Source organism: Sceloporus undulatus, chromosome 1 (genome assembly GCF_019175285.1).
Source record: "Sceloporus undulatus isolate JIND9_A2432 ecotype Alabama chromosome 1, SceUnd_v1.1, whole genome shotgun sequence".
In the NCBI taxonomy this organism is placed as follows: domain Eukaryota; kingdom Metazoa; phylum Chordata; class Lepidosauria; order Squamata; family Phrynosomatidae; genus Sceloporus; species Sceloporus undulatus.
The window spans coordinates 379,315,361-379,330,052 of NC_056522.1; positions in this window are offsets into that span (position 1 = coordinate 379,315,361).

The window sequence follows — 14,692 nt, forward strand, 5'->3', positions numbered from 1 at the left end:
AAGTCTATAATTGATAGCACACTCTGCATTATTTGACTATTTATTTATTTTTCCAATGAAGACTCACTCCAAAGTAGGTACTGCAGGACCATACCTATAGGACTTTTAATCATATTGATCTCTTGGCTAACCCTAAAAACCCAGCAGAAGCAATGGTGAGTTATGTACAAGTACATGCACACATAGATATATAGTCACATACTCATTAAAATGCCATTTAATATCCCTTGAAAGTTAACAGAGCACATAGCTAGGATCCACATAGCCATGATCAATGATCCTGCACTGTAGTTTTGAAGTGTAAGTCTCCACATGCAGAGTTATGCATTTACTGTGGCACATGACCCTTGTGTTGAATGGCAACAATGCATTGCTGAATCAGAGCACCAAATTTGCAACCCAGTGCACCACTGCAAATCCTCACGCTATCTGCATGCACACCTTCAATTCTGCAGCCTTGAATTCCACAAGAACATTATGAGCTGGACAAAAATGTCCAATTATTTCCATAGGGGGAAACCTACACATGTATAAGACACCAACAAGATTCCAGGCAAGGTGGAGCTACATCCCACAGTAACATCCATTTGATACCCCTTCAGCTGCTCTGGCTCCATTCTGTCTACAGAGAAAATGCCTCACTAACCCACAAATCCCTGGATTCAGAGGGATGAAACCATGACCATTAAAGCAGAATAAAAGTGCTGTAACTTTGTAATGCAGATAAGGTCTCAGACCCAGTCCTCTGCTACAACTTCCCTAGTCTTCCAAAGCTAGCATGGCATGGGACTTCTATGCATGTTTACTTAAAAAGCAAGACCTGCTGTGTTTATTATTCTGTCAAAAATGTATTTGTGATCATAACTTTTCATGTGTACCCCTGTCCAATTTCATACACATGACAAAGAAGAAGGAGGAGAAATGGAAGAAAAACGTGGTCAGAATAAGAGACAGGCTGTTGCCATACTGCAGAATTAACACAGTTTGACACTGCTTTAACTGCCATGGCTCCATGCTATGGAATCTTGGGGTTTGTAGTTTGTTGTGGCACAAAAGCTCTCTGGTAGAAAGGGCTAAATATCTCATAACACTATAAATCCCAAATTCCATAGCACTGAGATATGGCAGTAAAAGTGGTTTCAAAATGCAATTCTGAGATTTGTAGTTTTGTGAGATATCTCTGCCAGAGAGCTCTGGTGCCACAACAAACTACAAAAACCCAGGATTCCATAGCCTTGAGCCATGGCAGTTAAAGTGGTTTTAAAATGCATTATTTCTGCAGTGCAGATCAGACCAGTGAGAGGATTGTGGTCATTGTTGTTGCAGCACTTCTGTTTTCTGCTGCAGGGGAGAGGCTCAACTTGTTCAGCCACCAGAGTGACTCCAAACAACAACACTGTGTGGTTGCTGGGCTACTTTGCTCTACAGCTCTACTTGGCAGCTTATCACAAATGTCCCCACAATATTTAGATGAGGAAAACGCCAGTGGTGGGTTTTTTTTTTTTTTTGGAGAAGGCTGTGTTTATCAGGAGTTGGCAGTGCTTTGGGCAATATGTTAAAACTGTGTGTATGTGTTTGTGTGTATGGAAGACAGGTCAAGCCATTGGGAATGACTATGCCTTCCTTGTCAGAAACCCCGCACATGCCAGCTGGCAGGTAAAATATGTAGCAGAAATGATATATTTTATCAAGCCATAATAACATCTCTTGAACAGGAAGAATAGCAATTCCATGCTTCCCGCCCCATGACAGTTCTTCTGTTTCATTTGTGGGGAGATGTGGGACAGGTGTTTTTGAGGAACTGCTGGCATGATCCGTCTTGCAAAAACATTTGTATCTGGGGGATAACCTGAGCAGAAGGAGAAGTGTATGAAAACCAAAGCTGGAGACAGAGAACAGGACTCTTGCAATACCAATAGCATTTACATTTCTATACCATGTCATACTGAACTAAGTAGTCTTTAAGTGGTTTACGATGCATAAGCTAATTGCCCCCAACAGGCTGGGTACTCATTTGACTGACCTATGGAGGGATGCAAGGCTGAGTCGATCCTGGAGCCCTGCCTGGGATCGAACTCACAACCTTGTGGCTGCAATACTGGCTCTGATTGCAAAGTCATAGTCCAATGTTCAAACCACCACACCATGCTGCCTCAGCATCATGTAATTGAGAAAAGTGGACAATACAGCATGAACCCCTTATTTATAGGATCATGGTTTCATGAGCCAATGCGGATTAGTGGTTTGAGTGTTGGACTATGACTCTGGAGACCAGGGTTCGATTCTCAGCTTGGACATAAAACCCACTGGGTAACCTTGGGCAAGTCACACTCTCTTGGCCTCAGAGGATGGCAGTGGCAAAGCCCCTCTGAAGAAACCTGCCAAGAAAACCCTATGATAGGTTCACCTTAGAATTGCCATAAATCGGAAATGACTTGAAGTCACACAACAACACTGCATCTGGAAAAAAGGGTCTGTCTAGGAATATGGAGGTCCGCCAGTGTGACTACTTCAACTTCCATATAGGGTTTGCCATTATCCCTGGTGCTCTGGTGGCACAGTGGTTCAATGCCAGTACTGCAGCCACAACTTTGTGAGTTTGATCCCAGTGCTCCAAGGGTTGATTCAGCCTCCCATCCTTTCATAGGTCAGTAAAAGGAGTACCTAGCTTGTTGCAGACATTTGGCTTACAGACTGTAAACTGTTAAGAGAGTGCTAAGTTCACTGGTAAGCAGTAAAGAAATGTAAATGCTATTGCTATTGCGATCCACAATTTTTTACTAAGTCTGGGAATGTATACAGGGATATAGGGGTTACAATGTATGTTGATTTTGTTGAGAAATACATGATTGGGTTAATTGAAACCAATATTTTGGTTGAAAATTTAGGTAGAATATAAATGTGCAAATAGCTACTTTCTGTTTGTTGACTCTGTATGCCATGCATTTTGATGTCTATTATGGTTATTTTGACAAGCTGGCAACACTAGCATTTACTAAGACTGCTAGAACAATCCTTGTGGATTCCTCATTGCACAATGAGAAAATAGAGCAGGCATCTTAGCAGATGCCACATCCATTGCACAGTGTCATTGTTCACCAGAAGAGTAGATTCCCACTCCACAAGCATCTTGACCCTGATCTTTCACCCTGTTTATGCCCTGTTAGTCTTCATCCTATTTATGCTGCTCAACAAGACCGAAACCTCTGCTGACAGGTTCAGTTTGTTTCTCCCCACCGTTTAGCTCTTCCATAGCATTTGCTTGGTTTCTTGGTCTGCCTCCTTGACTCCTTAATGTGCCGTCACAATCCCACAATTTTCACGCTCCTCTTGCCACGGTAGGTGCATAAAGCTGGCATTTACATGCCCACCAGCTAATTGAGCAGCCAAATGAGGGATTGTGCACATGCTGTTTAGGTAATCACATTTGGAAATGAGTGCGGGGGGATTAGAGTGCTCTCATTTGCTTTCTCCTTTTTTTGGGGGCCGCTGGTGCCATGTAAGTGGGATTGGGGGTGATCTTGGATTCTCCACACGTAAACCCAATACTTGGCCCACTCCCCCCCCTAGTTTGAGCTGCTCCCCTGATCCCTGACTTGTTATGCTCAGACACAGCTTCCATGCTCAAACAAGGACATGCATCTGCAGGGATGTACACAGTGCGCAGATTCCAGCCAGTCAGCTCTCTCTGCTGGAGAGATGAAAGAGGTATGAGAGCATGTTGCTCTCAGACATCTGCCACTCTCTGGAGGGGTATTAAGCTGTCGCTGTCATCAACTCTTGGACGGCAACAATTGGAAGCTGAGCAGAACACCTTCAGGCCACAATGGTGACAGAGTACAGCCGTTTTTCTCTTTGCCATCAGCAGTATCACTGAAGACTGACGGCTCCTCTCCTTTGTCAGACATCTCTTGTTCCTACTTTCCACAGAGGAAAGGATCACAGAATCACAGAGTTGGAAGAGACCTCAGGGGCCATCCAGTCCACCCCACGTCATGCAGGAAGACACATTCAAAGCACTCCCAACAGATAGCCATCCAGCCTCTCTTTGAAAACCTCCAATGAGGGAGACTCCGAGGGAGTTTGTCCCACTGTCAAACAGCTCTTACCCTTAGGAAGTTCTTCCTAACATTGAGGTGGAATCTCTTCCTGTAGTTTAAATCCATTGCTCCAGATCCTATTCTCTGGAGCAGCAGAAAACAAATTTCCTCCATTTTCAGCATGACATTCTTTGAAATATGTGAACAGGGCTATCATGTCACCTCCTAACCTTCTCTTCTCCAGGCTAAACATCCCCAGCACCTTAAGATGCTTCTTATAGGGCTTAATGGTGTCTAGACCTTTCACCTTTTTAGTTGCCGTCCTCTGGATACGCTGCAACTTCTCAACATCCTTTTTGAATTATGGTGCCCAGAGCAGGATTCCAGGTGAGGCCTGACCAGAGCAGACTAGAGCGGCACTATGACTTTCCTTGATCTAGACACTACACTTCTCTTGATTCAGCCCAGAATCTGGGCTGTGTTCAGTTCTTTTACATTTGTGAAGCCATGTGTTTAGTGTGTCTACCCAACGTACAATAACATCCCAAACACACAAATACAGCAATACCTTTATTGGACCAACCAAAATGCACAAAATACATGGCGCAAGCTTTCAAAGCTCCACTAGCTTCTTCACCAGGCCAAGGTGTTAGAAATTATACAGGAGGAAGAAAAATATGATGATGTTAGAGTCACAGGCCTATATTTGGTCAAGATATTGTTCTCAATTAATACAGAATGGAGAGATATCTATGCAGGCAGGCCACTCCTAATTAGTTTGCCAATGCAGCAGCTTGGAGGCTTCCTGAGAAATTCACTGTTCTCTGCCTAACTCTGGTAGCCTCACAAAGGATAGAGGCAAAATGGATCTCAAAGGAAATGTCTTTTTGTGTTGTTACTGGAATTTAAATTTTATTTCCTGGATTTTGTGATGCTTTGTCTCCCAGAACCCACAAGGCCAAATGGAGAAATGTCCTGCCTGCATAGATAGCCCTTCAGACCACCCTAACTTAGAACAACAACAACAACAACAACAACATCTTGACAAAATGTAGGCCTGTGACTCTAACATTTCTCTCTTCTGGGGATTGCAGTCAAGAAATCAGAAGACTAGGAATGTGAAGGACAGCTGTGAAAGAGATTGACGAGATCTTAAGGTACAAAGATATTAAACTGTATACCAAAGTTAGAGTCATCCAAGCCATCGTATTCCCCATCTCTATGTATGGATGTGAGAGCTGGACAGTGAAGACAGCCAGCAGAAGGAAAATCAACTCATTAGAGATGAGGTGCTGGAGAAGAGAGGTGAGGATGGCCAAAAAGACAAAGAAATGGATCCTTGTACAGATCAAGCCTGAACTTTTCCTGGAAGCCAAGATGATTAAACTGAGGCAGTTGTAGTTTGATCACACCACAAGCAATGGATTCAAACCACAGGAAAAGAGATTCCATCTCAACGTTAGGAAGAATTTCCTGACTGCAAGAGCTGTTTGACATTGGAATATGCTGCCTCTGGGTCTGGTGGAATCTCCTTCTTTGGAGGTTTGACTTGATGGCCCTTGAGGTCTCTTCCAGGTCTATGATGCTGTTATTTGAAGGTATGGTTCACTAGAAAAGATAATAATGCTAGGAAAGGTGGAGGGCAGTAGGAAGAGAGGGAGACTGCACACTAGATGGTTAGACTCCATCAAGGAGGCCATGGCCACAGGACTATAGGACCTGAGCAAAGTGGCTGAGGACAGGAAACCTTGAAGTTGTCTCATTTACAAGGTCTCCATGAGTTGAAGTTGACTCAAAGGCAGTTAACAACAACAACAACAACGACACTATAATGTTTGTGCTTGAACCTTAAACTTTGGTCCTCCAAGTGTTTTGGACTTCAGCTCCCAGAAGCCCCAGCCAACTTGGTCAACAATCAAGAATTCTGGGAGCTGGAGTCCAAAACAGAATCTGGCAGAGCAAAGTTTTTGAATCATTGGTTTAGATTCTAGTCTATCAGGTTGAGAGACAACGGTGTATTCCTTTTAATCTTCACGAACTTGGCCTCCTGGTTGGAATAAACATGACAGCAGGAAAATTACCTTTACAGTCCATCATAGCACCGCCCTTCATGGTCAATCTGTTACTCCAAGTCAATGACAAAGAAAACTGGCTAGTCCTGAAGGTGTCACAGGATGCTTTATTGTTTCAGATGATGCCCACATTTTGTCTTTTATGTGAATCCAAGATTTAAAAAAGTCTGCAATTAGCAGCATATAGTGATTTCTCTCTGGGCATAATTGGAAGACTCACCATTTAAGGATAAGACATAAAACCAGCCTATTATATGGCTCATTTGCTTGAAAATGATTGCAAATCTAACAATGTTATCAAACGTTGCAGTTATCTCTGTGTGGATGATCCTCCAAAAGAGGTATATTTTTTATTCTTTTATAAAAAAACAGGGTCCTTTCTTTTTTTAATTGCTGCCTGTAAATCTTATAATTATGTTCGCTTTTAGTTCTAGGAAGTTGTTCCTGACGGACAAGTGGTCAGGGGATAATTAATGAACCATTTATTCTGGAAAATGACAAACAGCCCCAGCTTGGGTTTATGGACGCAGTGTTTAAACGTGACAGATGCTGCAGGATCATCTGGGCATCTTTTATTCATACTTCCACGTTGATATTTTTGCATTTCATGCCTCTCCAAACCTGGAGGATTTACATTTTTATACCAAATTTTAGGCGCTAGGAACATTTGTAAAACTGAAACAAAGTTGCTTATTTGACATGAAGTTTATTTGGTACGCTTATTAAAATGTTTGAATCCACCTGTTTCGTTCTGACATCCCACACTGGGTACAAACACAGATGGACAGAGGCACAGAAACGTAGGGTTGAAATGACTCCTAGGGGTCATTTAGACCAACCCCATGACAATGCTGAAAATGCATAGCAAAGCATTCACCTTCTTTTTAAAAATGTCAAATGAAGGGGACCTTCTGTGGCATATTATTCCCAGGTCAAGTTCTTCCTAATGTTTACTTTAAATCTTCATTTCTATTTCCTCTCCATTGTTCCTGGGTCCTATTCTCTTGTTTATTATTTAATCCAATCAAAAATCTAACCAACAGTGATACCTTCACTGCGCCAACCAAAATGCAAACTATACATCTTGCAGTCCTTCCGGCTATGTGGCAACTGGAAGCTTCTCAAAGTCCAGGAAATTTAACATCCATTTGCATATCATACCATTTTAACTAAGAAGAGAAACAGCAAAATGCAGGCCTATGACTAACATCTTCAATTTTTTCCCTCCTGTTTGGTTTGTAACACCTTGCCTGATGAAGAAGCCAGTGGAGCTTCGAAAGCTTGCAACATGCATCTTGTGCATTTTGGTTGGCCAATAAAAATATCACTGTTTGGTGGATTTTTGACTGGATTTGGTAAATGACCAACACCTCTGGATATTTTCTGAATATTATTTAAAACAAACTGTATGTGCTCCAAAACATGTAGGGCAGAATCCTGATGGTGACTTCTACATGCATAAGGAAGCAGCTGGACATGTTTGACTGATACAGAATGGCTATATTCAGTTTAAGGGTTCAAAAGTGGAGTTATGCCCTGCCATTGCTCATGGCTATACATTGTGCAATGTGGCAAGGTATTCACTTTAGGTGTGTGTGTGTGTGTGGGGGGGGCATTTTAACTGTAGAAATAATGCAGTTTGAGACCAGTTTAACATCCATGGCTCCATTCTACAGAATCCTGGGATTTGTAGTTTGGTGAGTCACCAGCACGCTTTGGCAGAGAAAGCTAAACACCTTGTGAAACTCCAAACCCCAGGTAGTAGAAATTAATGATATAGCGGTGTTAGTCTGTATCATGTGTCGTCCTACAGACAACCTCCAAACCTCAAACAGGTACTCACCTACAGGACGACACATGACACAGATGGAGACACAGTTCCTAAGCCTTGCCACAAACCTAGATGCCAACTCTGCCCACACATTTATCCAGGCAATGCCATCACAAGACCTAATGGCATCACTCAGAGGGACCTTGAAGTGATCATCCTCCAGTGTTATTTATGCCATATTATGTCATTAATGCCCATCAACACTCTACATCAGGCAAACAGGCCAGTCCCTGCGCCAGAGAATAAATGGACATAAATCAGACATATGGAATGGGAATACCCTAAAACTAGTGGCAGAACATTTCAATCTCCCTGAGTACTTCATCTCAGACCTCAGAACAGTGATCCTTGAACAAAAGAACTACAAGGACAGATTGGAAAGAGAAACAGAAGAATTGGAGTTCATCCATAAACTACGTTCCCTCAGCAACTGATTGAACAAGGACAATGGCTTCCTGATCCACTACACACACTTCAACACTATCTGACCCCATCCTCAAAGGGGTGTCCTAGGAGGTTATCACACCCACTTTTGTTTCCTTTCTGGGCACGGCCAGGGAACGTGTGTGACCAAGTGAAAATGGAATTTATTGCATCCTAAACTGTTGGCAAGGCGTCCCCATGCCATCGCTGACCCTAATCTGTCCCAAGCCAGGCTGAAGCACATGAATTTTGCTCAGTTGGAAAGCTTTTGGCTGAGGAAGAAAGCTTCTGACTGAGCAAAATTCACATGCCAGCCCGGCTTGGGGACAGGTTAGGGTCAGCAATGGCATGGGGATGCCTTGCCGACAGTTTAGCATGCCACAAACTCCGTTTTCACTCAACCACACATGTACCCTGCCCGTGCCCAGAATGGAGACAAAAGTGCATCGATAAACTCCCTATACTCATCAATCAACTACTCATAGGTTCTCTTCATGCTAACCGGGTCTGCAGGGGCCAATGTTCTTTTCCAGTTTTCTGTTGTTAAACTCCTGCCCTCCTGTCTGTCCCTGGCTTCTACTCCACCAAAAGCATCTGAAGAAGTAGGCTGGAGTCTACAAAAGCTCATGCTGACAACTTCTTACTTTCTTTCAGTTCGTCTTAAAGGTGGTATAAAATCTCTCTATATACAAACCCCAGAGTTCCAAAGGATGGAGCTACAGCACTTCAAGTGGTGTCAAACTGCATTATTTCTACAGTGTAGGTGCACCATTGGATGCAGCTATTTTTCAGAAGCTGGTCATGCTATGATAGGCACCATGAAGCACCTTCAGGGCCCCTTGGGAGGTCTCTGGTGAGGAGGTCCCTGCAACATGTCCTGTTTGTTGTCTTGCTGTGTCCCTACTAGTCATTTCTGACTTATGGTGATCCTAAGATGACATGATCATGGGCTTTTCTTGGCAAGATTTGTTCAGAAAAAGTTTGTCACCATTGCTTTCCTTTAAGGCTGAGAGGGGGAGACTTGCCCAAGGTCACCCAGCAGGGATTCAAACCCTGGTTTCCCAGAGTCCAACTCTCAAACTACTATACCAAGATTTCTGCCAAGGCGATTTGCCATTGCTTTCTTCCAAGGCTGCAGAGAATGTGATTTGCCTGAAGTCACCCAGTGGGTTTTTATGGCTGAGTGGGGAGTCAAACCCTGGTCACCCACTGACACTCTAACCATGATGCCATGCTACCTCTTAGGCATGTCCAGCTATAAGAAAATAATTGGCAGCTTCCCTGCTGATATTTACACCCTGCAATAACACAGCAATGTATCTTTCTTCCTTATTTGCCAGTAAGCTTGTAAAGGCAACCTAGATATTGTTGGAAGGGGAAGGAGAGGAGCATTATTGTTATTATTATTTTTTTAAAAAAAGAAGCAGCATCAACTCTATCTGCTTTTTATCTGCTTGGAAATAATAGAGTTGGGCACATTTTTGCCTCTTCTGGATGATTTAAATTTACCAAAGTGGATGATCACTTTGCAGCCCCCTAAGAGGAAAAATACACAGAGCCTTATCAATGCTCTTAGACGGAGCAGTGCAGGGACCCTTGCTTGAAACTCCAGTGTGCTGAATCCAAATGTGGCTGAAGCAGGAGCTGCAAGCAAAAATATTGACTGTATGAAGTAATTGAATCTGGGAAACATGTTTCAGATGGAAAGCACTTGACAGAACGATTATGCACCACTGTGTGTGTGTGTGTGTGTGTGTGTGTGTTTATATGTGTGGTGAAGGGAGGGTAAAGGAGCAGCCCACAAAGCTTGTGCTAAAATGTAATGGAATCTGCAAAGGGATTCACTGCTATCAGTTCGGCTCAGGGCACGAGGGAGAAAATTTGCTGGAATGACATGATTTGAACTTGCTGCTCAGATTAGAAGTGGGGATGCAAGTCCTGATGCGATTCATCCTTGTGCAATAAATGAGATAACTCTTTTAAAAAAAGAATCCTGTTGATGTTAGTTGTTGTGAGAGCTTCATTTTTATTTTTGGGGCGCATGTTTGTAAAATGCACAATATTGGAAAAAGGTAATAACTGTTGCCTTGTCAGATGAACTAGTAAAATATTGATTGTGTTTCTTCTATTGAACCAATCTTCCCCTTCCTTCCTTCCTTCCTTCCTTCCTTCCTTCCTTCCTTCCTTCCTTCCTTCCTTCCATTACACAAAATGCCAGGGTTGCAGGAGGGCACCCACAATCAATATTCCAATATTTTAGTGGCACAAATAAATCAGCTGGGAGGGCCTGGGCAACGCAAAGCTGGGTCAAGCCTGTGTATACCAGTTCTGAGAAACAGAACTCCAGATTGCAAGCTCCAAAATAGTTTTATTTATGAGTCAAAGATAATCACCATCCACACAATTGGAGTTTATTGCACACAGAAAAACGGGCGAGCGAGACATGGGATCTAAAAGACAAAAACGGCTTTTTATCACATTTACCTGTGCCTGGGCTGTAGGCAGCCCATAGGAAAATCCGTTCTTGAAAAAGTAGCTGGAGAAGTCTGGGTTGTAGACAGGCTCCCCGGGTGAATATGGGCTGCCTACGGACTGGGCATGAGTAAATACAATAAGATCTGGTTTCGTCTTTTAGATCCTATGTCTCTCCTGCCAGTTTTTTTCTGTGTGATAATCTCCAAAGAAACTCACTCACACACACGTTTGAGAACTAACAAAATGAATGGTGATAGCAGATAGTGACTTAAGGGGTTGCAGAAGGAGATACTGTTACCCAAATGACTAGGTTACCAAAATGGCACCCACAAATTAATATGTAATAGGGAAACCAATTTAGCTGAATTAAAATATACCTTTGGCTGGGGCAATGTTCAGCTTGGGAACTTGCCTTTGTCCAATGGTTCTGAAAAACTAGAACTCTCAGAGTGCAAAGTACAACTTCATTTTATTGACTAAGAACAAAATCACCATTCATGCAATAGCATTCACACACACACATGAACTAATGAAATTAAAGGTAGTAGCTCGTAGCAAGGTTGAGGGAAGGCAATTTCTTACCAGTCCAGAAGCAAAGCTCCAACCAGGGGATGATAGGAGTGACAATGAGGCTGCCTCAATGAGGCTGCCTGAAACATGGGTTGGTGTTGGAGGCCAGCCAGCCTGTGTTGAGAGGTCATTCTGAAATCCAGGGGCATCCCTACCTCATTTCAGAGAGAGCCAATGTGTGAGTGCCAAAGCTGGCTTCTTATAGAGCCTAGGAATGCTAGAAACGATAGGATTCACAGATGGTTGATAGTATTAACTTCAGAGTTACAAAAGGAATATTTTTGGTTGATAGCAGTGACATTGATTTAATGAAGCAATGCTAAGATTAGTGCAGCCCCCAGGGAGTTTGGAATAGGATGGGTGTGGGAATAGACCATGGATACTAGCAGAAAGATTGGCTTAATGCATTGGACTAACAAACCTTTGTCTGTCACCTTCAAGAGGAAATGCACACAGCAGGTCTTGTGAAAGCAGCGGTACTTACACCCATTAAGTTACATGGGTCCTTTACACATGCCCCCATGTCTGTGTGACCACTCATGAGAAGTTCACTTAAAAGTCATCATGGCCTATCTAACGTCATGCTCTTTGGCTTCTCTGTAATTGCTATTATAATATAACAAAATAATAAATAATAAATAAAAAAATTATTTTTATACCGCCCTTCCGAAGATCAGGGTGGTTAACAACATAATAAAATACAACATTACAATAATACAACAATATTAAAACAAAAACAGGATAAAACCCCCGTTAGCCAATCCTCTTTGCCACAGAAGAGGAAGGGAGGCCCACTGGACTTTAGTCGGGGAATGCAAGATGGAACAGAAAGGTTTTCAGATCCTTTCTGAATTGGGCCAGGGAGGTGGTTGAGCGGAGCTCTGTGGGCAGCGTGTTCCAAAGGGCCGGGGCAGCGATGGAGAATGTCCTCCTCGTAGTGGAGGACAGCCTAGCACCTGGCACCCTAAGGAGTTGCTGCCCAGATGTTCTGAGGGTGTGGGACGGAATGTCCGGGGAGAGGCGGTCCTTTAGGTATCCTGGGCCCAAATTATGCAGGGTAGGTAGGGTGTAGTAACAATCTTGTACCGATTCCAGATGTGGAGCTCCATTTGGAGGATATGAGAAAGAGAAGTGGCGCAGCAAGCTGCTTTAAGATCTTGGCATGGCCAGCAATGTTGAATAGTCAAGTGAAATAAGGACAGAGTGTCTGACCTCAAGCAAGACTAAACTGTAAATGCCTAAATAGGCATATTTATAGGGCAACACCTGTTCCGGGGTAGAATTTGGGATCAAGGGATAGCTACCAGGAGACAAAAATGAGAAGGTGAATAGCTAGATAATCAATGCAAATATTCCTGGACAAAGGAGTATAGCTCCCCGAGAGAAGTGTACTTGGATTATTTCTGTTCACTTGTGAGCACAATGTCTATCATCCACCATCAGTTTTACTGGTGAAGGGATTATGCAGATTCCAATCTTGATCTATCTATCCATCGTTGGCTATCTAAGAGAAATTCCTCCCATGTGATAAACTCCTATGTGCTCTTGAGCTCCCCCATGCTGAGCCTCCCAGATCGTCTTATAAGGTATGGCTATTTTCCCATACTGGGGTGCCCTCACAGCTATGTGCTCAAAACAGCCCTTTTAATATCACCTTGATATCAAAAAGAGAGGGGTACAGGGAGGTGAGACCTTTGGGTAACCCCCCCTTTGCACCCTTTTCCCTGTCTGGGACATTACCTCCCCTCATATGTTCCAGTTAAATGCTTGGAGACTGCCAAGCAAGTGGGCACATAAGCATCTTGTTCTGTGCTGCTCGCAGGCATCACCAAGTTTCCAATCTTTGACAAACATCGCTAATGACTTTTCTCTAACCAGGCAAGACAACTTGTCCATTTTTCAACAACCCTTCTTCCACAGCAGGTAGTACAGGTAGTACTGAATTATTCCATCTTTGCACATGCAGCTGTCTTGCTGCTGTGATCATATATTGAAACAACCTTCCCTAAGCTATGAATCCAACAGTCTCAAAAGAAGCAGTTCTGGTTTTAATTGAGTATTAGTCTTTAAAATCCTCTGCACCATTCTGTATTGGAATCCAATTAAAAAAAAGCTTTATCATATGTCCACCACGTTGGATAAAATATCCCTTCATGTTGCTCACATTTCCAACATTGGTCTGCTCCATTCAGATGGTCATGTCCTAGCAGAGTTTCTTCCTGATGTTTTGCCAGCATCTGTGGCTGGCATCTTCAGAGAATGTTTGCCAGCCACAGATGCTGGCGAAACGTCAGGAAGAAACTCTGCCAGGACATGGCCACATAGCCCAAAAAACCCATAAAAAAACTATGGAGGCAGCCATGAAAGCCTTCGACTTCCATTCAGATGATTCTGAGACCCATGTGGCTTTTTCTTCCACAGTTATGGATGTTGTTTCAAGAATGCTTGGAAGTGAAGCGGCAAAGGGACACTCTGTTTCCCTGTCATCAAAGCGTTGGCTCATTAGTTCTGATGAATGTTTTGTATTTCAGCCACGGTTTGTCAAAAGGCAGCAAGGCCCACTGACAGCCCTTCTGGGCCAGCTTTGGTGTACAGGAACGACAAGATGGCCATGCTGAAGGCTAACAGGTGCAACACTCTTCCGTCTCTGGCAGGTTGTGCGGAAGAGAGATGGCTGGGCTCAAGCTCAGCAAGACATTTTCATTTTGTTTTAAGTTTAATTTTGTTTGGAGATTTCAGCTCCAAACACTCCCCCGTCACTCATTCATCTAAATAGGCCCTGGCGTCAGAACATCAGGGTGCAAACCCCAGAAATCCATCTCCTGAAAGGCACTTTACCATTTCCCATTGATTCCCTGGTCCTGTGCATTTTATTTATTTCCTAACCCAGCAACTGAGAAGCCATATGGCCTCCTAATACTTTGCCAAGCCAACCCAATGCCTGAAGCTAGTTTGAAGATGAGAACAAGCCCACTCCTTCCCCAGGAGTCCTTGGCTCAGCTGAACACATTATCCATCTGAAAACCTGATGTGATGTACATAGAAGTGCATAATTATTTATTCATGTTTATTTATATTTTAATGCTCTTGAACACCTACCTCATTGATAGAGTCTCTATGAGTGTATCTGCAACTCACAGTTTGGTACAACTTTAATGACTTCTCAATGACCTTGGCTCCATCCACTGGAATCATGGGATTTGTAGTTTGGTGGGGTACTTAGCATCCTCTACTAGGGAGCTGTAGACTTCTCACCTTAACTACAGTTACTAACACACATT